This window comes from Macaca thibetana, chromosome 5 (assembly GCF_024542745.1).
Source record: "Macaca thibetana thibetana isolate TM-01 chromosome 5, ASM2454274v1, whole genome shotgun sequence".
Classification (NCBI taxonomy): domain Eukaryota; kingdom Metazoa; phylum Chordata; class Mammalia; order Primates; family Cercopithecidae; genus Macaca; species Macaca thibetana.
Genome location: NC_065582.1, coordinates 86034985 through 86060293, shown reverse-complemented (window position 1 = coordinate 86060293; position 25309 = coordinate 86034985). Strand labels below are relative to the sequence as shown.

Below are 25309 nucleotides of genomic sequence, written 5' to 3'. Positions count from 1 at the left end.
GGCAAGTTTCAGTACAAGAATTATAACATAGACCTTAATTTAAGGTTTAGGAGTAAGACCGTATCTTCCTTAGCCATGGTTTTGATTCATTTTGTTTTTTCTTTGAAAAGCACCCCTTGATTTGCTACTGGTACCTGGAAGAGATGTAACACCCGACCATGGGACATCAAGTGACTGTGTGAATCAAACTGCCCATCATGACTTGTTGTTATTTGACTCAACCAAACTGTACAACTGGATGAGCACAGGAGCAGTGCACTACATATGGGACTGGAACCATGAATGAGCAGGTGACTCAGACTCCTATAGTACCTGCCTCTAATCCTTCAGCACTTCTCCCTCAACCCACATAAACTGTCATCATAAGGAGTTCCCTCTGATCAGTTAACGAAGAGAAAAAAGTATGGATATTGTGGATATCCAAACATCTCTCTGGCCATTGGACCCCTAGAAACCTGTGACAAGTCCTGGAAGTTTTTCAAGGTTCATCTTGCACCTTCTAGCATGCGTATGTTTTACCAAAGCATGTAGAATGCTGCCTACTTCTGCTCATCAGTTTCATTTAATATAATTTCATTACTCTAATAAATCAGTGTGATGTTCTATGAAATAGCAAGACCATCAAGGTCCCTTCATACAATATAGAGAACAGGAGAGTTGATGTAGCCTGAGACAAGACAGTAAGGACTTACTGTTGTTCCTCCTATTTAAATTTAGTCTGTTTCTGATTCTCCTTATAGTTAGAATTGGGGTGGGGGGACATTTCCAGATCAATATCAGTATCATGTCAAGATGTATATTAATTTCTTCCAAAGAAGATACCACACCTAGAACAGCAACCATAATTGGCATCCCTACCTAATTAAAGTTTGCAGTCCACTGTCATTCTTCACTAGCCATCTGGTTTTTATACTTTCATTCTCTATGATGCATCTGCTGGCCACAGGAAATTTAAATGGGAATGTGGTATGAATCACCATGGCAAAATGGTGGCACTAATCTCTACAATTTCTTTTGGTTTTTCTATTTTGTTTTTTATGTTTTGTAGAAATGGAGTCTTGCCATGTTATATAGGCTGGTCTCAAACTCCTGGGGTCAAGTAATCCTCCTGCCTTGGCCTCCCTAAGTACTGGCGTTACAGGCATGAGCCACTGTGCTTGGCCAATCTCTGCCATTTCTTCAGGGTATATCCCTGCTTTTCCTTCACTATCTTAATGAGGAGTGGTAGAAGGCAGACCTAAGCTGCTGTGTAGCGCTTTCCACCATAATAGCAATCCCTCCATGGATCAGGAAACCAAAATAAAGATTGTTATTAAAAGATATATATCACTACTACACATCTAGGACTTGAGAAGTAACCACAGTATGGGTCCTTCTGGATCCACCGTCAGCCACAGCCAGGCCAAGATTCCATCACTTGACTTCCGTAGGTCCCCTATTCTGACTAGTCGTCCAAGGTAGAGTTTTGGGTTTCTAGTATTAGTACAAGTTAAGAGACAGTGCCTTAAGAATTTTAGCCAGCCTGGCCAAGATGCCGAAACCCCATCTCTACCAAAAACACAGAAAACTAACTGGGAGAGGTGGTGCACGCCTGTAGTCCCAGCTATTCGGGAGGCAGAGGTTGCAGTGAGCTGAGATTATGCCACTGCAGTCCAGCCTGGGTGACAACAGAGCAAGACCTTGTCTCAAAAAAAAAAAAAAAAAAAAAAAAAAAAAGAAAGAATTTTGGATATTTACCTTTCTCTAGTGAATGGTCACTGGTCCCTATGGAAAAGGCTTAGAGCAATGATTCTCCCAATATGTCTGCTCACTGGAAGTATCTGGGGAACTTGAAAAAATACTGCCTGGGTCTTCCCCAAGATTATTATTTAATTAGTCTGGGTTGTGGCCTGGGCTTTAGAATCCTAAGGTGTTCTAATGTGCAGACAAGTTTGGGAACCCCACTGGATTAGGGAACAATTCATGGTATACAGCTGTGATTGCATTGCCCCTTTTGTCAAAGGATCCAGTCTCTTTCCATCAGTGAAGGAGTACCAAGTCTGGGAGCTAGATGAGATGCTTCAAATTTTACTACAGAAACACAAGAATTTTTCCACCTATATATGTCAAGCAGCACCTTGGTAGGTTACTTAATGTATTTTATTTCCAGGGACCTCATGATCATTTAGCCATTATCACTTTTCCCTGTGGGTCAAAATACTCTAGTTTTAAACGTTCTCTCCTCTGACTTATTTTGGTAATTGTGCCTACTTTGTCTCAGAGAGATATATATGTGTGTGTGTATATATATATGTGTGTGTGTGTGTGTGTATATATATATAATTTTTTTTTTTTTTTGAGACAGAGTCTTGCTCTGTTGCCCAGGCTGGAGTGCAGTGGCATGATCTCAGCTCACTGCAACCTCCACCTCCCAGGCTCAAGCCATTCTCTTGCCTCAGCCTCCTGAGTAGCTGAGACCACAGGCATGCATTACCACACCCAGCTAATTTTTGTATTTTTACTAGAGATGAAGTTTCACCATGTTGGTCAGGCTGGTCTCGAACTCCTGGCCTCAAGTGATCTGCCTGCGTCAGCCTCCCAAAGTGCTGGGATTACAGACGTCAGCCACTGTGTCCAGCCTGTGTCTGATATTTATATGCTCTTATGTGTCCTCTATTGCCTTGGGATTCTAATGTTCCCACTAAGATCAGCAAACCCAGTTCCACTACAGTGTTCACCACCATCATCTCTTGACAACAAAGACAGCTACTTTAGAGCTCCTTGTGAAATGGTAGTGCTTCCATCATCACTGCATTCCTTAATGACATGGTGAAAATTAACAGTGGCTAAGGAGCCTTTGTGTTTTCTCCTCTACAATATGCCCAGGAATTTCTGGCATTTTGGCCATCTTATTTATAGGCTATTACTGAATTTAAGCCTTATCCTACCAAATTATTAATGCCAAAATATTAACTCTTGATTCTTAGGTAAGTGCACCCATGCCAATAAATTTGCCATGATCTAACCTTAAATGTATTCCCATATATGCTGTCCAAGTTCCCACTGATGAAAATGGCAAGGCCTTTAGTTCTCCTAGGTAGGCTTTCTCTGTCCAGAGAAGGCCTCATACTTCTCTGACTAGGCTATGTTGGGATATAACTGGAGGCACTAATAGGTAGTAAGGGTAAATTCTTTATTTTATTATTACTTTTTGGAGACAGGGAGGGTCTTGCTTTGTTGTTCAGACTGGAGTGCAATGGTGTGATCATGGCTCATTGCAACTTTGAATGCCTGGGCTCAAGTGATCTTCCCACCTCAACCTTCTGAGTAGCTGGGACTACAGGCACAAACCACCATGCATGGCTAATTAAAAAAAATTTTTTTTTTTTTTTTTTTTTTTTTTTAGAGACAGAGCCTTGCTGTGTTGCCTAGGCTAGTTTTGAACTCCTGGGCTCAAGCAGTCCTCCCACCTCAGCCTCCCAAAGGCTGGGATTACAGGCCTGAGCTACCGTGCCTAGCCCCAGCTAGTAAGTTCTGAGGACAGCATGTATCAGCTTGTGAAGGAGCTTGCCCAAGTGCAATCACTGGAAGCCTCTATGCATAGGAGGCTGGTTTCCTCAGAAAGAGATTTAGGGGAAGATGGATGTTCAGAGTTTTCAGCTTCATTTTTCTCTGCTCAAACATCCCTATCCTATGTCTTAGGACCCCACTCCCCTCACCAATGTTCCAACGTTAGAATAGGAAAGGGGAAGAATTAAGCATGTAATTGATACTACAAATCTACCATATCTGCCCAGTGATTACAGAAGATAATCAATTCCTTCAGACCTGTAGTGGAGTTTTGATGCTCCACATAGAGTCATTTTCTTTTTGTTGTTGTTGTTGTTTGTGGGTTCAAGTGATTCTCATGCCTCAGCTTCCCAAGTAGCTAGGACTACAGGCACGCGTCACCACACTCAGCTAATTTTTGTATTTTTTCGTAGAGATGGGGTTTTACCATGTTAACTAGGCTGGTCTTGAACCCCTGGCCTCAAGTGATCCACCCACCTCAGCCTCCCAAAGTGCTGGGATTACAGGTGTGAGCCACTGCGCCTGGTCACAACATACAGTCTTAATTGTAGTTTTTATGTTTTTCTTATGTATTTTTCTTTTCTTTTTCTTAGAGATAGGGTCCCCCTCTATCACCCAGGCGTTAGTGCAGTGGCATGATCATAGCTCACTGCAACCTCAAACTCTTGGGCTTAGACAACCCTCCTGCCTCAGCCTCCTGAGTTGCTGGGACAATAGGTGTGTGCTACCATGCCCAGCTAATTAAAAAAAATTTTTTTAGAAATGGGGTTTTGCAATGTTGCCCAGGTTCGTCTCAAACTCCTGGCCTCAAGAGATCCTCCCACTGCAGCCTCCCAGATAGGGGACTACAGGTATGAGCCACCATGCCCCTTAAGCCACTTATGCCTAGTGCTCCATTATTGGAATGCTAAGCATGTGGGAATTATTTATAGCCTACTGCTCAAGGTCATCGCCAAGGTCTGAGTTTTCACTCATGCAAAAATTCAAAAAATTGCAATCTCTGACATAAACGGGTTAAGTACTTTCTGTTTCGGACCATAAGAAAAGCCAGATGGATCTATAATTTTTATAATTACTATGGTTACCATGGTGATACACTCCTTACCCGCTTCACTTAATTTCATGTTGTCACTGTTAATCATAATACTACTGCAAATTGGCTGAGTGCAGTGACTCCTTCCTGTAATCCCAGCACTTTGGGAGGCAAAGGCAGGAGGATCACTGGAGCTCAGGAGTTCAAGACCAGCCTAGGCAATACAGTGAGACTGTCTCTACAAAAAAATAAAAACAGGCCGAGCACGGTGGCTCACACCTGTAATCTCAGCACTTTGGGAGGCTGAGGCGGGTGGATCACCTGAGGTCAGGAGTTCAAGACCAGCCTGGCCAACATGGTAAAACTCTGTCTCTACTAAAAATACAAAAATTAGCTGGGCGTGGTGGCGGGTGCCTATAATCCCAGTTACTGGGGAGGCTGAGACAGGAGAATCGCATGAACCCGGGAGGCGGAGGATGCAGTGAGCCAAGATCACACCATTGCACTGAAGCCTGGGTGACAAGAGCAAAACTCCATCTTATAAATAAATAAATAAAATATAAATTGGCTGGGTATGGTAGTGCACACCTATATCCCCAGCTACTCAGGAGGCTGAGGCAGGAGGATTGCTTGAGCCTAAGAGGTTGAGGCTGCAGTGAGCTATGGTCACACAAAAAAACTAAACTAAATACTGTAAGCCATGGATTACCTGTAGTCTGTAGTCTCTTTGCTTATAGCAACGAGGTTATTCCTCTGATTGATTTTATGTGTGCGTGTGTGTGTGTGTGTGTGTGTGTATCCAATCCAATCTCAAAATCTTACTTGAGGGTCCATTTCCTGTAATAATTTCTGTTGCACATTACCGTATCTTTAGAGTCTTAAGAGGAAATAGAGGACAGATTAAAAATAATTTAAGAAGGCTGGGCATGGTGGCTCATGCATGTAATCCCAGCACTTTGAGAAGCTGAGGCAAGCCCAGGAGTTTGAGACTAGCTGGGACAACATGGCAAAACCCCATTTCTACAAGAAGTACAAAAAAACTAGCTGGGTGTGGTGGCACACATCTGTAGTCCCAGCTACTTGGGAGGCTAAGGTAGGAGGATCACCTGACCCCAGGAGGTTGAGGCTGCAGTGAGCCCTGGTTGTGCCACTACACTGCAGCTTGGGTGACAAGAGAGAGACCCCGTCTCAAAAAAAAAAAAAAAAAAGGAAAGATACTGTTACAACGTATTACATTACTAATTCTGTTTATCAAGGCACCATTACAAAAAGACAAACCAAATTGTAAGAAAAGATACTGGCCACATATATATTTGACCAAGAACTCATATCCAGAATATATAAATGATTCCTAAAAATCAATAAGAAAAAGACTGACAACCCGACAGAAATGTGGGCAAGTGACTTAAACAGGCACTACAGAAAAGATCTCCAAATGTCTCTGAAGGCCATTTTTGTCAAGCAAAAACTTAAAGATCTCCAAATATTAAGTAGTATAAAATGGTGCTCAACTTCAGTGGTCATCAAGTAAAAGGTTAATATCAAAATGAGATACCACTACATTCCCATCAGAATGATCAAATTAAAAAGATTGACAGTACCACGTGTTGACCACAGTATGGAGAAAGTGAAACTCTGACACACTGTTGTGGGGCAGTGATGGGGGACAGGGGGACGGGGATTGGCTAAAGTTTCCATAAACTTTGGAAAGCTGTCATTCTTTACAAAATTTGAAAATACCTCAATGACTAAGCAAGTTTAATCCTAAGTATATACTCAACAGAAATGTCTTCACTTGCATGTAAAGAGACATATAGAAGAATGCACCATAATTGGTTAATAGCTTTAAAGTGGAAACAGCCCACTGAAATATCAACAATAAAATGGATATATTTTGTTTATCCATTTAATATAGAAGTGAATATGAACAAACTATAAACACCACAGATCATTTTCAGAAATATAATGGTGAAAATACACATATAATTTCATTCATGTAAGATTCAAAACTAGGCAAAAATGATGTATGGTTAGAAATTAGAAGAGTGGTTACATTTGGGGAAGAGCGACAGGATAGTTATTGGGGTCTCTCATAAGAAGGTTTCTATTTCCTGGGTGCTGGATACAGGGATATTCTTTGTGATAAATCACTCATTTTTGCATATATGCTATATTACAATTTTTAAAAGGGTGGTCCTTAAAATATTATGAATTAGGGTTTACCGCCTTGCCCCTCTCCATCAGTTCAAATATTTATTCCAGTTCAGAAACCACATCTTACATGAAGCCTTTCCCAACCACTTCAGCCAGAAGCAATTTCTCTTTCTTCCTGGTTTTTATACCATGTTCTCTGGGAGGTAGTGTAATATAGTAGAAATAGTATAGGCTAAGGAACTTGGACTTCTCACAAACTATTGAAATAAAAATTTTTAAAAATGTAAAATGTGTAATTTTTGGGATTGTTACAATATTTGCCCTCAATAAATCTGTGTGGCAATAAAAAGCAGAAGAGTGACTTGGTCAGACTTGTATCTACCCACCACAAGTTTAACCAACAAATACGAACATTTATATACATATATTAAATTTAATTTATGTACATAAATGTAAATATATAGCTTTTATACCATGGAAAACTACTCAGCCATAAAAAGAAATGAAATAATGGCATTCACAGCAACTTGGATGGAGTTGGAGACCATTATTCTAAGTGAAGTAACTCAGGAATGGAAAACCAAACATCATATGTTCTCACTTATAAGTAGGAGCTAGGCTACGAGGATGCAAAGTCATAAGATTGATACAGTGGACTTTGGGAACTCTGTGGGGGGAGGGTGACGGGGGTGAGGGATAAAAGGCTACACATTGGCTACAGTGTTCATTGCTCAGGTGACAGGTGCACCAGAATCTCAGAAATCACCACTAAAGAACTTATCCATGTAACCAAAACCCACGTTTCTCACAAATTATTGAAATAAAGATTTTAAAAAAATGTAAAATGTGTAATTTATGGGATTGTTAAAATGTTTGCCCTCAATAAATCATGCCTACTTTGTTCATACATCTTTGCAACGTGCCTTTGCCACTTTCCCATCAAAGGGTTTATTTCCTCAGCCCTTGAATCTAGCTATCTTTGTGACTTTCTTTGACCATAGAATGCAAATAGATGTGACTTTGTACAACTTCTTTTTTCACCGTTTAGAACACTGCACTGAGACCACTATGTTTTAAGTCTGGGAGTGAAAAACAGTGTAAAGGGAGCCACATGAGTGAACACAGGGAAGACTAACAGAACTTTCTGGCCAAATCAATGTAGTGAGAGATAATAAATCACTGTTTTAAGCCACTGTTTTGGAATGCATGTGTAATGCAGAAATAGATAACTTTTGGGAAAGAGTCCCTTTTCCATTACCTAGCTCACCTATTTACTCTGTTGTGGCAGAGAATACTATTATTTCCCAATGTCCTTTCTCCTCCTCTTCCTTTTATATTAGAACCCCCATATGTTTTGTTTTGTTTTTTTGGGTTTTTTTGAGACGGAGTCTTGCTCTGCGCCCAGGCTGGAGTGCAATGGCGCGATCTCGGCTCACTGAAACCTCCGCTGCCCGAGTTCAAGCAATTCTCCCGTCTCAGCCTCCTGAGTAGCTGGGACTACGGGTGCACACCACCATTTTTTTGTATTTTTAGTAGAGATGGGGTTTCACTGAGATGGCGTTTCTCCATATTGGTCAGGCTGGTCTCGAACTCCTGACCTCAGGTGATCCACCCACCTCAGCCTCCCAAAGTGCTAGGATTACAGACATGAGCCACCGTGCCTGGCAGAACCCCCATATGTTAGCTGGATACATTGCTACACGGATACTGACTATAATTTCCTAACTCTCTTGAAAGTTTGGCCACGTAACTAGATTGTGGCCCATGGGTTGTAAGTGGAAATGGTGGCTCCAACTTCTGTAATATGCCCTTAGAAAGAAGAAGTATACTCTTTTTCTGTTTCCTATTCTCAAATGTATCATGGCAGGAGGTGGAACTACCATCTTAGGCCATGAAATAGAAGCCACATATTGAGTAAATCAGATTAAAAAGCTACAAGTAGCTTGAGTACCTAATATACAGAGCTGCTCTATCAGTCATGAACTGATTATCCTTGGACTATGAGAGAAAAAGAAATTTACATCTTATATCATTACTGTTTTGACCTAAGAGCAAGCAAACCTATAATCGCAAGTAATATGTGTTTTTCACATTCCCTCATATATATGTTCATGTATATATATACTTTTACAAATAGAAATATCTGTATGTGTACACACAGATATGTGAACATCTGTATATGTATTGATGATGTATTTTGTTTTACAGATTGAGATCCTACACTTTTCTCCATCTTTTTCTCATTTAGCAATATCTGGAAATGACAACTCATACAACTTGAATTCATTCCTTTTGATAGCTATATAATATTTTATAGGATGCAGGAGTTGTAATTTATTCTGCCATTTTCCTACTGATAGCTTTCACTTTGTTACCCTTTTTTCCACTATGAATATTTTTGTGAATAGAACCTTATGTATTTTATTTCTATAGGACAGATTCCCAAGAATGGTATAGCAAGGACAAAAGATATTTGTAGCTTAAAAAATTTTAATACAGGTTGCCAGACTGTTTTACAAATAGGTTGAAAAATTTCACATTTATGCCAGCTATCCATAACAATACTCTTTTACTTGGACCCCTCACCAGCCATAGTTGCTATTGGTCATTTAACATTTTTCCCAGTCTGAAAAGATGTTTCACCTCACTTGTGACAAGAGAAAAAATAGTAAAATTTTACTGAGATTAAACATTTCCACTTATTAGCCCCGAATCCAACAGTTTGAATAACATACTCTAATAACAATGCTGTGGGGGCACTCTCATCTGTTTATACAGCACCAACGGAGAGAAATTTGGCAATATCTGTCAAAATTACACACACACACAACACACACATCTTTAACTTAGCAATCTCTTTTCTGTGAATTTATCCAGCAGATATCTTGAACGTGTGAGACAAAATTATGTACATTATTATTCAATGATACTGCTTTTAAAAGCTGAAGACTGAAAACAATGCCCAGGTCCATCATAAGGGCTAGTAAAATAAATCCGTTCTGGCATTCATGTAGTGGAATACTAAGCAGCCATTAAAAGATAAGGAAACTCATTATGGAGTTACATAAATTCTAAGATATATTGTAAACTAACATATGTAGGACAGTGGATATATTGTTATCTTTAAAATGGAGAAGAATATAAATTTGTATTTTTCTATAAAAGCTCTGGGAAGGTATGCAAGAAACTAATAAAAGTAGTAATGGGATAAGTGGTGTTGGCAGGAGAAATTGGTGAACAGGAGATCACAGGGAAGACTGAAACTCAAAACCTCTCTCTCTCTGCACATATACTATTTGAATGAACTATATATTCAAAAAGAAAAGAAAAATAGCTCCTATAAAGTGAATTCAATTTCCCCTATGTGAGTTTTATGATCCTCACTTCCATCGACTGAATAAAAGGGGTAAGATCCACTTCACAGTACTTTCTGAACACTAGAGGTGTGCTTGGCTCAGTGTCTGTCCCATATTAGGCACTCAGTAAATTTTAGTTGAATTAAAAAAAAATTGTCAGTTTGTTAGACTAATTGGCATCTTATTTTAATTTGCATTTTCCTGATTTCTCCTGATTCTGAGCCTCTTTTCACATTTGGATTTATTCTCTGAATTAATATTATTTGCCCATCTATTCTTCTGTTGAATTGCCTGTTCCCTTGATGTAATTTCTGAGTTCCCTGATTAAACCTCCTTGCAAATATGTTTCTAAATTTGTTGTGTATCTATTAATTTCGTTTAGATGTTTTTTGCAAAGTTTATTTTTATATTGACAAATATGTATATTTTTGAGGATAATGTATATTCTGCTGTTCTTACATGAAATATTCTATAAATGTCAACTAGATCCAGTAGATTGATACTACAGTTCAGTTTTTACTGATTTTCTGCCTGCTGGCTGAATTACTGAGAGAGAGATATTGAAGTCTCTGTGATACAAGATTTGTCTATTTCTCTTTGTGGTTCTATCAGTTTTGCCTTACACATTTTAATGCTGTTAGGTGCATATCTGTTAAAGATTGTTACATATTTTTGGAGAATTTACCTCTTTATCCTTATGTAATGCTTCTCTCTATCCCTGACAGTTTTCCTTTTTGTGAAATCTGCTTTGTCTGACAATATAGCAGTTCCAGCTTTCTTTTTATTAGTTTTAGCATGGCAGATTTTTCTTCAGTTATTTACTTTTAACTTGTCTATGTCTTTATATTTAAAGTGAGTTTCTTACATATGGTTCCTGAAAAAATGAAAAACTAGTAAAGGCTGTTGTCTTCCTCCCTCCAAATCAACCCTGGGTAATGACAGAAAGAAGAAAGAAGCAAAAGCTTGAGGAATAAGATAAAAAACTAAGAGGAAACCATAGTTAGTGTTAGGAGTAAGTTCTGAAATACTGTTTTGCCATGCCTCACTTTGCTGTGTGGGACAATCAGTGCCAAACTACTGATTGCTACAGAAATCACCGGCAACAGATCAGGCTTCCTGTAGGATTAGATAAAGGGTCTGTTGAAGTGAGTTGCCAATGAAAAAGTGGGGCTGACCAGATACTATAGAATATTGGGGCATTCACCTCTCTATTCCTTCCCTGCTGCCAGAATTTTGATAAATTATAACAGCCTTCTGCTGCTGGATTGTGGATTTCAACACAGATCCTTACTAAAGAAATAGTAGCAAAGACAGAGCATCAGTTCTGTGGTGCCTAGAGCTCTTGCTTTCTGCTCCTTAAACCTGTGGGAAGGGATAAAAACTAGGGTCTGCCATTTTGTTCTACCTTTGTATCCATTATTAGAAGGGGTAGTAGATAACACTAGGAGAACACGGCTCATGACCCAAAATATCTAGACACCTAAGGAGTATGATCACCATCAAACACAACAAATTTCACAACATATACCAACAGAAGTAGAATAGGATATACCAATAATTTTAATAACTCAATTATTCATTCAACACAATTTGTAAAGATACAGGGTCTCACTCTGTTGCCCAAGCTGGAGGAATCATAGTTCACTTCATGCAGCCTTGAACTCTTGGGCTCAAGCAATCCTCCTGCTTCAGCCTCCTTGCTAGCTGGGATTACAGGTGTGTGCCACCACACCCACCTAATTTTTAGAATTTATTTATAGAGAGGAGGTCTTGCAACGTTTCCCAGGCTGCTTCAAACCCCTGGCCTCAAGCAGTCATCCTGCCTTGGCCTCCCAAAGCGATGTGATTACAAGCATAAGCCACTGTGCCCAGCCCATTTAACAATTTTTTACTGAATACCTACCAAGTGTCAGGTACTAAGGATTCATCAGTGAAAAAGATAGGTGAAAAATTTTGTTCATGTGGGACATGGCAAGGGGGACAGAGACAAAAACATACAAATAACTAAATAATAAACAATTTTAGAAGGTAATATTTACTACAAAAACAATGCAGAGTAGGTAGATTGGGATTGATGAAAGGGTTGCCATTTTAAAATGAAACCCATCCTAAAATTGGAGCCACAAAGATGCAGGGTTGCAGTGAGGTTGGTAATATGTGAAGAGTGAACAAGAAATCATAAAGCCATGTGAGATTATTAGGTGTGGAAAAATATGAGCTAAAATAAGTAACATAGCCGGGCGGTGGCTCACGCCTGTACTGCCAGCACTGTGAGAGGCCAAGGCAGGCAAATCACTCAAGCCCAGGAGTTCGAGACCAGCCTGGCCAACATGGCAAAACCCTGTCTCTACTAAAAATACAAAAATTAGCCAGGCATGGTGGCGCAAGCCTGTGATCTCAGCTACTCGGAAGGCTGAGGCACCGAAAATTTCTTGAAACTGGGAGGCAGAGGCTGCATAAAGCTGAAATTGCGCCACTGCACTCCCACCTCGCAACAGAGCAAGACTGTCTCAAAAATAATAATAAATAAAAAATAAAACAATAAAGAACATCATAAATAGCAGATGGATCGGATTTTATGATGCTTTTGAGATACAGAATTTTATTATTTTTGTGCAGTTAAAATCTCTAGAACTTTTCCTTTGTGCTTTCTAGTGCTTTCATGCTTTGAAAAAAACCTTTTTATCCAGAGATATTTTTAGGTTGATAATTAAAATATTTTAAATTGTAATATTCATATATGGAAAGAAATTCAAACAAAATAGGATAATAGAAAGTAAAAGGCCTCATCCACTGCCTCTCCTCCTTTCCTCAGAAGTTATCATTTTTCTAGGTATCCTTCCCGAAATGTTCTATGTATAATCAAATACATGTAACTTTTAAAATTTATAAATAGGATACTATATATACTTTCTACAATTTGCTTTCTTCATTCACACATATGGCCCTACTCCAGAGACTGAGGTTTTAAATATCAGGAAAAATTTTATTTAGAAGGCAAAACTACAGAGACAAAAGATAATTGGTTACCCAGGGGTATAAGGTAGATAGGGGTAAATAGGTGGAGCATAGGGCATTTATAGGGTAATAAAATGATTATGTGTGGTACTATTATGGTGGATACATGACATTATGCAGTTGTCAAAACTGATAAAACTATACAGCACAAAGAGTGACCCCTAAGGTTAACTATGGATTTTAGTTAATAATGTAGCAGTATTGGTTCATCAGTTGTGACAAATGTACCATAATAATGCGGGATATTAATAGGAGAAATGGTGTGTTTGGGTTACAGAGGGTGACATACAGGAATCTGTATTTTCTGCCCTATTCTTCTGTAAATTTAAAGCTATTCTTTAGAAAATCTTTGAAAAAAACTTCCTTTAGAAAAACTATTCTTAAAGCTTTGTAGAGGATATTTTAAAGTTGGAGGCTAGAGGTCACATATTTGGTAGACTGTTGTTATGGTCCAAACATAAAATAATAAAGGGCTATACTATGGTAGCAAATCAAATTACTTTGAATAGGTTTGCTAATACCTAAGAAAATTTCACATTAGAAATTACTGAGTGGAATTTATAGTTTCTAATATAAAGAAATCATGTGTCAAAAATCAAAAGCAGGAAAAAATATGCATAAAAATTATGAGAACAAAAGCAAATGTGGCTGAAAAGATGCTAATACCGTAACATGCTGAATATATATATATTTTTTAAAGTTAACATGACACAGAGGGACCAGGAAATGCATGTACTGTATTGTTTTATTTATGTTCTTATTTCCAGATTTCTGTTATATATATATATATACACTTCTAATTCAATTTTATTTTTGTGTGTGTGTGTGACGGAATATCACTCCCTCGCCCAGGCTGGAGTGCAGTGGTGCGATCTCAGCTCATTACAACCTCTGCTGCCCGGGTTCAAGCAATTCTTCTGCCTCAGCCTCCTGAGTAGCTAGGATTACAGGCGTGCACCACCACACCTGGCTAATTTTTTTGTATTTAGTAGAGAATGGGGTTTCACCACATTGGCCAGGCTGATCTCGAACTCCTGACCTCATGATCTGCCCGCCTTGGCCTCCCAAAGTGCTGGGATTACAGGTGTGAGCCACTGCACCCGGCCTGTATTTTCTTAAAAGATCAGCCATTACCAAGTTATTACTGGATGCCTTTAATCTCTTTGTTAGTGTATCCATATTCCAATAAAAATTTATTTACAAAAACAGGCAGTGGTCTGCTCTATAGGATCTTGCACTAATAAGTTACTTTAATTCTTTAAGTTTGTCTTGATTAAAACACATAATGTACATAATGAAACACCATGATTTGGCATATAGTAAGCAACTGAAAATAGTAGTGGCTATTTTATTAAAATAGTGTGTATCATACAGCTCAAAATGCTGATTATAAGATGAATCTGAAATTCAGACTTAAAAGTATTGTTATTATACTAACAAGGTTATATTTGGGATTTTAAATTTTGTTCTACCACCAGAGGTAGTTTAAGGCTTCTTGTATAATGGTTCTTTGTGATGTTTTTCTGGTCAGAGACACGTGTGCTGAACTCTTGGGACGTGTTCCACTACTTGTGGATCCTGGTATTTCCTTGCTCAATTTTCACAAGAAATAGGTTTGGCATCTCTAGGAGTATCAAATGAAGATGTTCAGAAACTACACAAGGTGAGTTCATTTTCAATTTTAAAAAATATTCTATTTATATCCATTGATAATGTAGTAAAAGCTTCCAAGTTACTCACTATAAATCATACAGTAATGGTTCTGGAAAGAGCATGGTAATTTAAAAAAGTAACTACTTTATTAAGGTATGGTTGACATGTAAAGCTGTATATATTGTATATAATACAATTAGTTTGGGGATACATTCTAATCAGTTATGCTAATGACAACTTAGATCTCATACAAAAACTCTACACTTTAACTCATCTATCCTCTCCCACATTGTTATGTCAAAATGTACATTTTCGTATTGTGCATCAATTAATAAATTACTCTAGCTATAGTTGTTTTTAATACTTTTAACTCAGAATTTAAAATGATTTTATGTACCACCATTACATTACAGTATTAAGAATATTCTGAATGTAACTCTATCCTTCCCTTTACCAGGGAGTTTTACACTTTCACATTTTCATGTTGCTAATTAGCATCCTTTAGTTTCCACTTGAAGTACTTCAACTTTAGTTTCAATTTAAGCATTTTTTGTGAGGCAGGTCTAGTGGTGATGAACTCTCTCAGCTTTTGTTTTTCTGGAAAAGTCTTCATCTTTCCTTTTCTGAATGACAGCTTTGTTGGTAAATTATTCTTAGTTGGCAGGCTTTTTTTTCTTTCAATATTTTGACTATATCATCCCATTCTCTTCTGGCTTGCAAGGTTTGCTGAAAAACCCAGTGAAAGTCTTATAGCAGCTCCCTTGTACATGACAAGTTGCTTTCCTCTTGCTGCTTTCAAAATTCTTTAACTTTTGACAATTTGATTATAATGTGTCTCAGTGAAAAATTGTTCATATCAGATAGGTACTGTGCCAGTGTTTTAGCAAGGTCTGAGAAAGGCATATCTCACACAATGGCATGAAAACCCAATCATCATGCTTATGAACCACAAAAAAGATCAGTGAAGACACCTTTATGTTCAATCTACATGGAATTCTTTGGGAATCATGGATCTGGATGTTCATTTTCCTCCCCAGATTTGGACAGTTTTCTGCTATTATTTCTTTAAATAAGCTATCTGCCTCCTTTCTCTTTCTCGGCTTTCTATAATGTGCATATTGGTTTAGAGTCCTGTAGGCTTACTTCATTCTTTTTTCTTTTTGTTCCTTTGACTGGATAATTTCAAATGGTCTGTCTTCAAGTTCACTGATTCTTCCTTCTGCTTGACTGAATCTGCCACTGAAGCTCACTTTTGAATTTTTCAGTTCAGTTATTGTGTTCTTTAGTTCCAAAATTTGATTTTTTTTTTTGAGATGGAGTCTCACTCTGTCGCCCAGGCTGGAGTGCAGTGGCACGATCTCAGCTCACTGCAAGCTCCACCTCCTGGGTTCATGCCATTCTCCTGCCTCAGCCTCCCAAGTAGCTGGGACTACAGGCACCCACCACCACGCCTGGCTAATTTTTTTGTATTTTTAGTAGAGACGGGGTTTCGCCATGTTAGCCAGGATGGTCTCAATTTCCTGACCTCATGATCTGCCTGCCTTGGCCTCCCAAAGTGCTGGGATTACAGGCGTGAGCCACCGTGCCCAGCCAGAATTAGATTTTTCAATGGTTTCTTTGTTGAAATTCTCATTTGTTCATGTATTGTTTTCCTGATTTTATTTAGCTCACTGAGATTCAAGATGAGTGTTCTGAATTCTCTATCAGGTAATGTATAGGTCTTCGTTTATTTGGGGTCAACTGCTAGAACTTTAATTTGTTCCTTTGGTTGTCATGTTTTCTTGGCGTGTGCGTGATCCTTTAAGCCTTGCCTTCTACCTTTGCATTTGAAGAAATAATCACTTCCTCCTGTCTTTACTGACTAGCTTCAGAAGGGAAAGACATTCACCAGTCAGCCTGACTAGAGATTCTGAAGGTCTCTCAGACCTTTTCTATGGATATGCCCACTCCACTCCTCTTGTTCTATCTTGGGAGGGGAAGTCTTAGGATTGTGTGATTTCTTTCAATCTCACTAAGCTAGACTAGGTGCTGAGAACCTCCTTTTATTTTCTCTAGTGCAGTGCCCCAGAGTGTTCAAGGTTGTGTGCCTTCTTCCAATCCAGTAGGAGCCAGTTGCTGATATCTGTGTACTACCTGCCGGGGCCTGCATACACTATCTGCAGGGGAGGGTGGGCTGCTGGCTAGTGGATGGGTACATGGAGTGTTGGGTGTGCCTGTCAGCTAGTTGAGGGGTTCTGCAAGTGAAATGTCCTGTAAGGCTCATGGGTGAGCCTATGGTGGAGTCTGCAAGCCAGTTAGTAGACTCGACATCTGGCTCTGAAGAATCATGTGTTGGTTGCTATGAGCCTCTGCTTCTTTTCCCTTTTCCTAGCTATTCCTAGACTATTCATCTGTGAAGAGTCCCTCAGTATTCTGGATAGGGAAAAACAGAAGTGAGCCTTTTGGGTGGCACCATGCAAGGCTAGGGAAGCTGGGCACTCACTTGACTCTTACTTTCCTTCCTGGGAGAACTCATGGGCCAAAGAGGCCTCTCTTAGCACTGAACTCTGCTGCCTTGGAGGAGAAGGATGTAGGTAAAGTGAAACTCTGCTTCTTACCCTCTTCAGTGTGTCTATTCTTGAGTTTTTCATTCTACTGGGGTGCTAGAACCTCTTAGCAGATCTCCCAGGCTCCCAAGCGGTATTTGGTATTTCTGCAGGGTTTGAGGGCTGGAACCTACTAATCCACCAACTTGCTGATGTCAGTCAGGGTGCCTTTTATCTGAATAGTATTATTTCACACAAAATGCTATCTCTGAATTTACTAGCTCAGAGGCAAAATAAAAACAAAACAGTTAAATATATAAGGTAACATTATTAAATCTCACATTTATTCCGTGCACAACTACAATATCTCAAAGCATTATACAGGTTCCTGCTTAATGCCTAGTTCATCAGTGCTTGGAGTAGCTAGTTAGTTCCATAAACTTCTGAGGTAAGTAACAATCTGTCTTATTTTATTATTTAATGACTATATATGCAGATTATAGTAACCATGAAATTTCTAAGGCAAAAAAGATGGCTTCCAAAATAGAAAAAGAAACTTCAAAGATCTATGGAATTAAGCTTTTAATTATGCACATATGCATATACAATTATGTATATCATGTATTTGCTTTGTAACCATAATCTTTGTCTAGTCAATGACTGCAAAAGTGGTATGTCAGTATACACTTATAGAATTATAGGAAAGAAAAGGTTTCTTCAGAGCTCACTCTATTCTATCCTGTGTTTGCTTGTTTATTTATTTATTATGGATTGACTGACAGGGTCTTGCTCTGTTGCTCAGGCCGGGGTACAGAGGCATAACCATACCTCACTGTAACCTTGAACTCCTGGCCTCAGGTGATCCTCCCACCTTGGCTATATAGATAATTCTATACACTGCTAGTTTTTAGTACCACAAAGTGTTATGGTAGGTGATTTCAAAATAGTTTCGCCATGTTATTAATTTCCAGATCCCAGTTTTGTTTCTTTAGTTTTCCATTTATTTCTAGTTTGCTGGACTTCCTCTTAAAACTGTGGGGTTAAGGCAAGGCAGTTCCAAATGTAGTTCCTTATACACAAAGGGAAAGTAAGAACACCAAACACCAAAATCAAAATGTTCTAATAAAAAAGTTTATCTCTTTAAAATGTTGAATAGACAGATTTAATAATTCTTTTTTTAAAAAATTGATTAGCTTCTCATATAATCATTAACCCCAACCTATAGTCCACTGTAAGTATCCTCTTAATTTGTTAAAGCATATTAGTTATTCCATTAATTTCATCTACTTTTCCAATCTATCAATCTGTGATTCCTTTTACCTTTCTCTTATTTTGGGTTTCTTATACCTTGATTAAATGTCCTACTTTTTCTTAGTTTATTCCTCATTTAGGTGGAACACATCCTCCATTAGCCTTTTGAGAAGAGAATGTGTAGATTGTGTATTTTTAAAATCTTTTAGGTTTGAAAATGACTTTTTTATAGTTTCACAATGGGTTCTTAGTTTGGATTGGTATAGAAATCTAAATTATAGGTAATTTTTATTCAGATATTTTAAGAATTGCCCTTTAACTTCCAGAGGTACTATTAAGAAATCCAGTACATTTAACTTTTGTAGCATGTGTCTCAAGTCTGTTTGAGTTGCTGTAAAGGAATACCTGAGGTTGGGTCATTTATTTAAATAAGAGATTTGGCTCATGGTTCTGCAGGCTGTACAAGAAGCATGATGCCAGTATCTGCTTCTTGTGAACTCTTCAGACTGCTTACACTGAGGGCAGAAGGCAAGAGGAGCCCATGAATACACAGTTCACATTGCGAGAGAGAAAGGCCAGGAGTTAGCGGTATGGGGGTGCCCAGGCTCTTTGTTTTTTGTTTGTTTGTTTCTTTCTTTGAGACAGTCTCACTCTGTTGCCCATGCCGGAGTGCAGTGGCACAGTCTCGGCTCATAGCAACCTCCATCTCCCAGGTTCAAGCGATTCTCCTGCCTTAGCCTCCCGAGTAGCTGGGACTGATTACAGGCGTGTGCCACCACACTGAGCTAATTTTTGTATTTTTAGTAGAGACGGGGTTTCACTATGTTGGCCAGTCTGGTCTTGAACTCCTGACCTCAGGTGATCCGCCCACCTTGGTCTCCCAAAGTGCTGGGATTACAGATGTGAGCCACCGCGCCTGACCCCAGGCTGTTTTTAACCACCACCTCTCACAGGAGCAAACAGAGTAAGGACTAATTATCACAAAGACTGTACCAAACCATTCAGGAGGGAACCACCCCCATGACCCAAACACCTCCCACTAGGCCCTACTTACAACACTGGGGATCAAATTTCTTCTTCCTTTTTGAGACAGTCTCACTCTGTGACCCAGGCTGGTTGCAGTGTTACAAGCTCACTGCAACCTCCATCTCCTGGGTTCAAGTGATTCTCGTGCCTCAGCCACCTGGGGTTACAGGTGTGTGCCACCACACCTGGGTAATTTTTGTATTTTTAGTAGAGATGGGGTTTCACCATATTGGCCAGGCTGCTCTTGAACTCCTGGTCTCAAGTGATCTGCCCGGCTCAGCCTCCCAAAGTGCTGGGATTACAGACATGAGTCACCGTGCCCAGCTGGGATCAGATTTCAATATGAGACTTGGAGGGGTCAAAAAAACATCTAGAGAAAGAGCTCCAGAAATCTGCATGGGGTTCCTTTAAGCATTTTATATTAATAACAATCTGACATACTCAATATCTATGTTATTAGCATTGACACATTACATAATTACATTGATCATGTAGATCTAGACCAACCACTGTGAAAAAAACAAGGTGCAGCTAATAATAAAAAAGATGAGTTTTTAATGAGGTAAAAAAATAATGATGAAATATCATACTAACTATGCATGTATATGTGCCAGCTGCTGTTTTAATTGCTATCTATGTCTTAATTCAGTGCATATACACAATACATCCTTAAGATGTAGGTATTACCTACATTTTTACAAGTTATATAATTTATCCTAGTAGAATCAGAATTGTAGTCCAAACAGTGTGGCTCCAAGAGGCTACAGTCTTAACTATAATGCTGTATGTAATTCCTTGCACTAAGTAGACGGTAGTAGTGTTTTGTTATATTGTTATTAAATGCCCTTTCTTGACCAAATAAAAAATTGCTAAACCTATCTTGGCTTCCCAATTTAAAAATTTATTGGCTGATGAAATCGAAAAGCCTGGAAATCAACAATTTATAGGGCCAGTAAAGAACAAAAAAATGAAAATTTGAGAAGTAACTGATGGAGCAAGGTCTTAAAGGGATTCAGCTCTAGAATACAGGGAGCAGTTAGATTTGGAGAACAGAACAAAAGCTAAGTATAGAAGGGATTATGACCAAGTAGAGATGATGGTGAAAAAAAGCTTCTCTGGTAACTAAAAATCAAGGTCATCTGAGTTCAAAATAAGCCTGGTAATGTTAATAGAAGACATAATTATTAATGTAGAATAGTGAAGATTTGAACAACTTTTGTGAGGAATGAGAAAAATAAATAAATCCAGGAATGGGCTAACAGAATAGAAAAAGAGAGGATTTCAAAACTAAATCAATGTTTAGTGGCAGTAAAAATGTACCAGAATGTGAGATTGTGGTCAGAGGTAAAATTTCTGAATTTAGGGTCTCAAAGCCAGAGTAAAGGGTCATTCATTGATGGTAAAGACGATAATGATAATAACCATTCATTGAGTATATTACAAAATTAATTGTATCTAGTCATAACCACTGGTATCACCATATCACAGAGAAGAAAACTGAGGCCCTAATTAATTTTCAGTACAAAGTTAAGTTTTTCATACAACTTGACAAGAGGACTCAAATTCATAGAGTAGTAAAAGGGTCAGACATTCTCAATGCAATTTGAAGAAAACAGGTGGGGAAGCTTATCTTGCTAGATATTAACACTTATATAGTTGTAGTAATTATGACAGTATGGTATTGTTATAGAGGTATTACAAATACAGCAATGGAAGAGAATAAGCAACCCAGGGATGTTTAGAAACCTGATTTGAGATAAGTGACATTACAAACCACAAAAACAAGTTTAACTCTTCAATAAATGGTGCTAGAACAATTAGTTGTTTGTATGTAAAATAATAACAAATGAGAGTAGACCCCTTTCTCAAGCACAAAAAGTAAATACTGGGTAGAGTAAAGCCCTAATATGAAGACTGTAAGTTTAAAAGTTTTAGCAAAAACACAGATGAATACGTTGTGATTTAGGGGTAGAAAAAGATTTCTTAAACAAGACTCCCAGAACACAAATTATAAAGAAAGAGACGAATAAATTTGGCTACACCCAAACAAATTTCAGTATAAAAAAAAGACATACATGGCCAGGCACGGTGGCTCACGCCTGTAATCCCAGCACTTTGGGAGGCAGAGGCAGGTGGATCATGAGGTCAGGACTTCAAGACCAGCCTGGCCAATATGGTGAAACCTCATCTCTACTGAAAATACAAAAATTAGTCAGGTGTTGTGGTGGGCACCTGTAGTCCCAGCTACACCAAAGGCTGAGGCAGGAGAATCACTTGAACCTGGGAGGTGGAGGTTGCAGTGAGCTGAGATCACGCCACTGCACTCCAGCCTAGGCAACAGAGACTGTCTCAAAAAAAAAAAAACAAAAACAAAAAAACAAAAAGATATTCACTAGAAGATAAGCAACAGGAAAAGATAAGCAACGAATGTAACCAACAAGGTAATATTTTCCAGAAAACATGTACCAGTGAAACTGATGAACAAACCAATAGCACAGTGGGCAAAGATGTCAAGAGAAGTCTAGTAGGCATTTGGAATTAGACTCCTAGAATTGAGATTGCCTAAAGAAATCTGGGCTGGAAATAGAGATTTGGGCTATATCAACTTAATGATCATATTTGAATTTGGGGCACTGGATGACCTAATGGGATAAAAGCATGAAAGAAATAAAAGTCTTGGGCCTAGCTAGGACAGGCAGAGGATTAGTGATCCTCACTCAAGTGCTTGAGAGTAAATAATGACTCCTTTAACTGTATTTACATATTTACTTTATCTTGACTTTTCTGACCACAGTTTATGTCTTTTAAAGATGGAGTCTAAAAACACTATCTCATAAGGTGATCAGATAAGCCTATTACTTCTATTTAGAGCAATGTTATCTTTAGACCATGTTTCATGTGCAGCCAAGAAGGCAGGGTTGTGGAAATTAAATACAAATATAAATGAAAACAGGAGTTAAATTTTAAGTAAAGGGAATTTAAGAAAATATTCCTTTTAAGTGGATAATAAGATTTTTAAAATTGGTGGAGTTAGGAATTATCTCTTTTTATACATTTGCATAGCTCATGTAATGCATCAGAATACCTAATATATGATCCACACCTGTTCTCTACATTTCAAGGCCTCCCAAAAAAGTTTTATCCGTATAGACTTGCATTCACTACATTTTTTCTACTTGAAAATAACAAACCAGCTATTCAAATAAACTGCTAAGAGGTAGGAAGCCAGCCATAAAAAATTACGTACTGTAAAATTACTTCTATGTGAGGGTCAAAAACATGCACAGCAATACAGAATAATAGTAATGGTGGTCGATGTGGTTAGAAGGGGCACTTTTTAAAAACGCCTCTGTTGAACATTCTATGTATTGATGTGGATGTTGGTTACCTGGAACTGTACATTTGGCACTTGAGCATTTCACTATGTTATACCATTGAGGTATGTATTTTTTAATTCTTTAAAGAAAAACTGCTTGGAAGTCTTATTCTTAACGCACAACAATCACAAACATTAAAATTATACAGTCCAGAGAATGTAAAGTTGCTTTAAAAAATTCCTTTTCTCAGTTTAAAATACCAAGGGGAAAAATGAACTCAACACAGCATGTCTTGCCCTTGTCAAGATGACAGATCCTCTAAGAGAAGAAACGAATAGGTAATGGCCTTTTCCAAGATTTTCTTCCCCTAATGCACCCCACTTCCAACCTACCCCTACCTCAACTAGGGTATCCAGTTGTACCCAAAGGTGCTTCTGCATTAGATCCACAGAGATTAAAGATAACAGCTAACAGAATAGTCCAGAGGACAAGGATATTCAAGTTCCATCATCTTCAGGATAAAAAAGCTCCAGGGTTTACCCCCAAACTTAAAGCTCTCTAAAGGAAATCCATCGACCTTTTAAACATCACTTTGTATATATCATCTTCTGTACTGCCCTAGCTCAAAAACATGAACATGTATCTAAACATCTTTGTAGCATTTCCATTGTAAATTTTACTTTAACAATTTTGAACATGTTATAATGATAGAAAATTATTTAATCTAGATTTCGGTCAACTCTATTACTGACAGTTATTCTTTTTTAGTGAAGGACAATCACAAACACTAAATTTATACAGTCCAGAGACTAAAAGATTGCTTTAAAAAATTTCTTCCTTTTCTCACTGTAAAATAAAAATACCAAGGGGAAAAATAAAAAGTATTTATTATAACTGGCTGTTATACTGTCATACACAATGAAACACTGGACCATGAGCAGTTCGTTATTACATGTTGTTAGTTAAGTGTAGAACTGTAAATAATGAGGCACGTTATTAAGATATCACAAACATTATCCAATCAGCAAGTGCACGACTTCGGACATTTTGACTTCAGCCAAAATATGAAACAAAGTCATAGCAAGAAAGTTATTTCAAGGGACTGAAATTTTTTCCTCCTACCCTTCAAATCTTTTAGAGATATTAATAAAAACAACTATCCAGCCTGGGTGGATATAATGGGACTCCATCTACATACACACAAAATTTTTAAAAATTAGTTGGGTGTGGTAGCACACGCCTGCAGACCCAGCTACTTGGAAGGCTGAGGCAGAAGGATCCTTTAAGCAGGAGTTAGAGGCTGCAATGAGCTATGATCTCACCACTGCACTACAGCGTGGGCGATAGAGCGCGACCTTGTAACAACAAAAAAAAAATTAAAACCTTCAGGAATACTTTAGATCAAGCTTGCCCAACAGGATGGCTTTGAATGCCACTCAATGCAAATTTGTAAACTTTCTTAAAACATTATGAGATTCTTTTTTAAAAGCTCATTAGCTACTATTAGTGTTAGTGTATTTTATGTGTGGCCCAAGACAATTCTTCTTCTTCCAGTGTGGCCTAGGGAAGCCATAACATTGGACCCCCTGCTCTAGACTTTAGCAGAAGCCTTGCAACATAAAGAAAACAGTACATGAGACTTTAGACTCTTTTTTTGTTTTGTTTTTCTTTTTTGAGACAGAGTCTTGCTCTGTCGCTCAAGTTAGAGTGCAGTGGCACATTCTCGGCTCACTGCAACCTCCGCCTCCCTGGTTCAAGCGATTCTCCTGCCTCAGCCTCCCGAGTAGCTGTGACAGGCACCCGCCACCGCGGCCGGCTAATTTTTGTATTTGTAGTAGAGACGGGGTGTCACCATCTTGGCCTGGCTGGCCTCGAACTCCTGACCTCGTGATCCACCCGCCTCGGCCTCCCAAAGTGCTGGGATTACAAGCGTGAGTCACCACGCCCGATCGGCTTTAGATTCTTTTACCACTTTCCCGAAGGGAAAGGAAGTGAAAATATCTAAGGAAGGACTACTACGAATCTTCTCTGAGTGGCAAAAACCAGAGAAGGTTTTGGAGCCAGGACTGCAGTTAAGTTGCCAAGGGGCAGAGATGTAAGCAGTTCCTGGTTTAGTTAAAATATTTTAATTTTTATTTTTTTAAGCCTGGCTTTTGGGGTGAAAGAGTAAACTTAGGCACGGGGTCTGGGTAGGGCAAGGATACTCATGGACGAGTATGCAACCCTAGGGCCACAGAACCCAAACCGTAGGGGAAGAGGCGGGGCGAGAGGGGACGAAGTGGACAGCAAGAGACTCACTTTTGAAAGGCACTTTCCGGTTAGAAAGCACTCTCACATGCTTAACTCATCGTACACAGTATCCTTTCTGCGGGTCTCCAGCATCTACAGACGTTAAAGGCCCAACAGGGTGGCCACCTTCATACAAGA

General features: G+C 38.7%; 1 protein-coding gene and 1 non-coding gene across 2 annotated transcripts in view; both read right to left on the bottom strand.

The window, feature by feature from the left end:
- The window catches only part of UBE2D3 (ubiquitin conjugating enzyme E2 D3), a 72967-nt gene extending 47660 nt beyond the window's left edge, over positions 1–25307 (bottom strand). The window contains exon 1 of the mRNA XM_050791936.1: positions 25181–25307. The gene's annotated coding sequence lies outside the window, so the exon portion shown is untranslated. The remainder of the gene's footprint in view (positions 1–25180) is intronic.
- On the bottom strand, positions 15618–15722 carry LOC126955886 (small nucleolar RNA U13). The gene has a single exon (XR_007726171.1). It is a non-coding gene; the product is annotated as a small nucleolar RNA U13 (small nucleolar RNA).
- Positions 25308–25309: the final 2 nt, after the last annotated feature.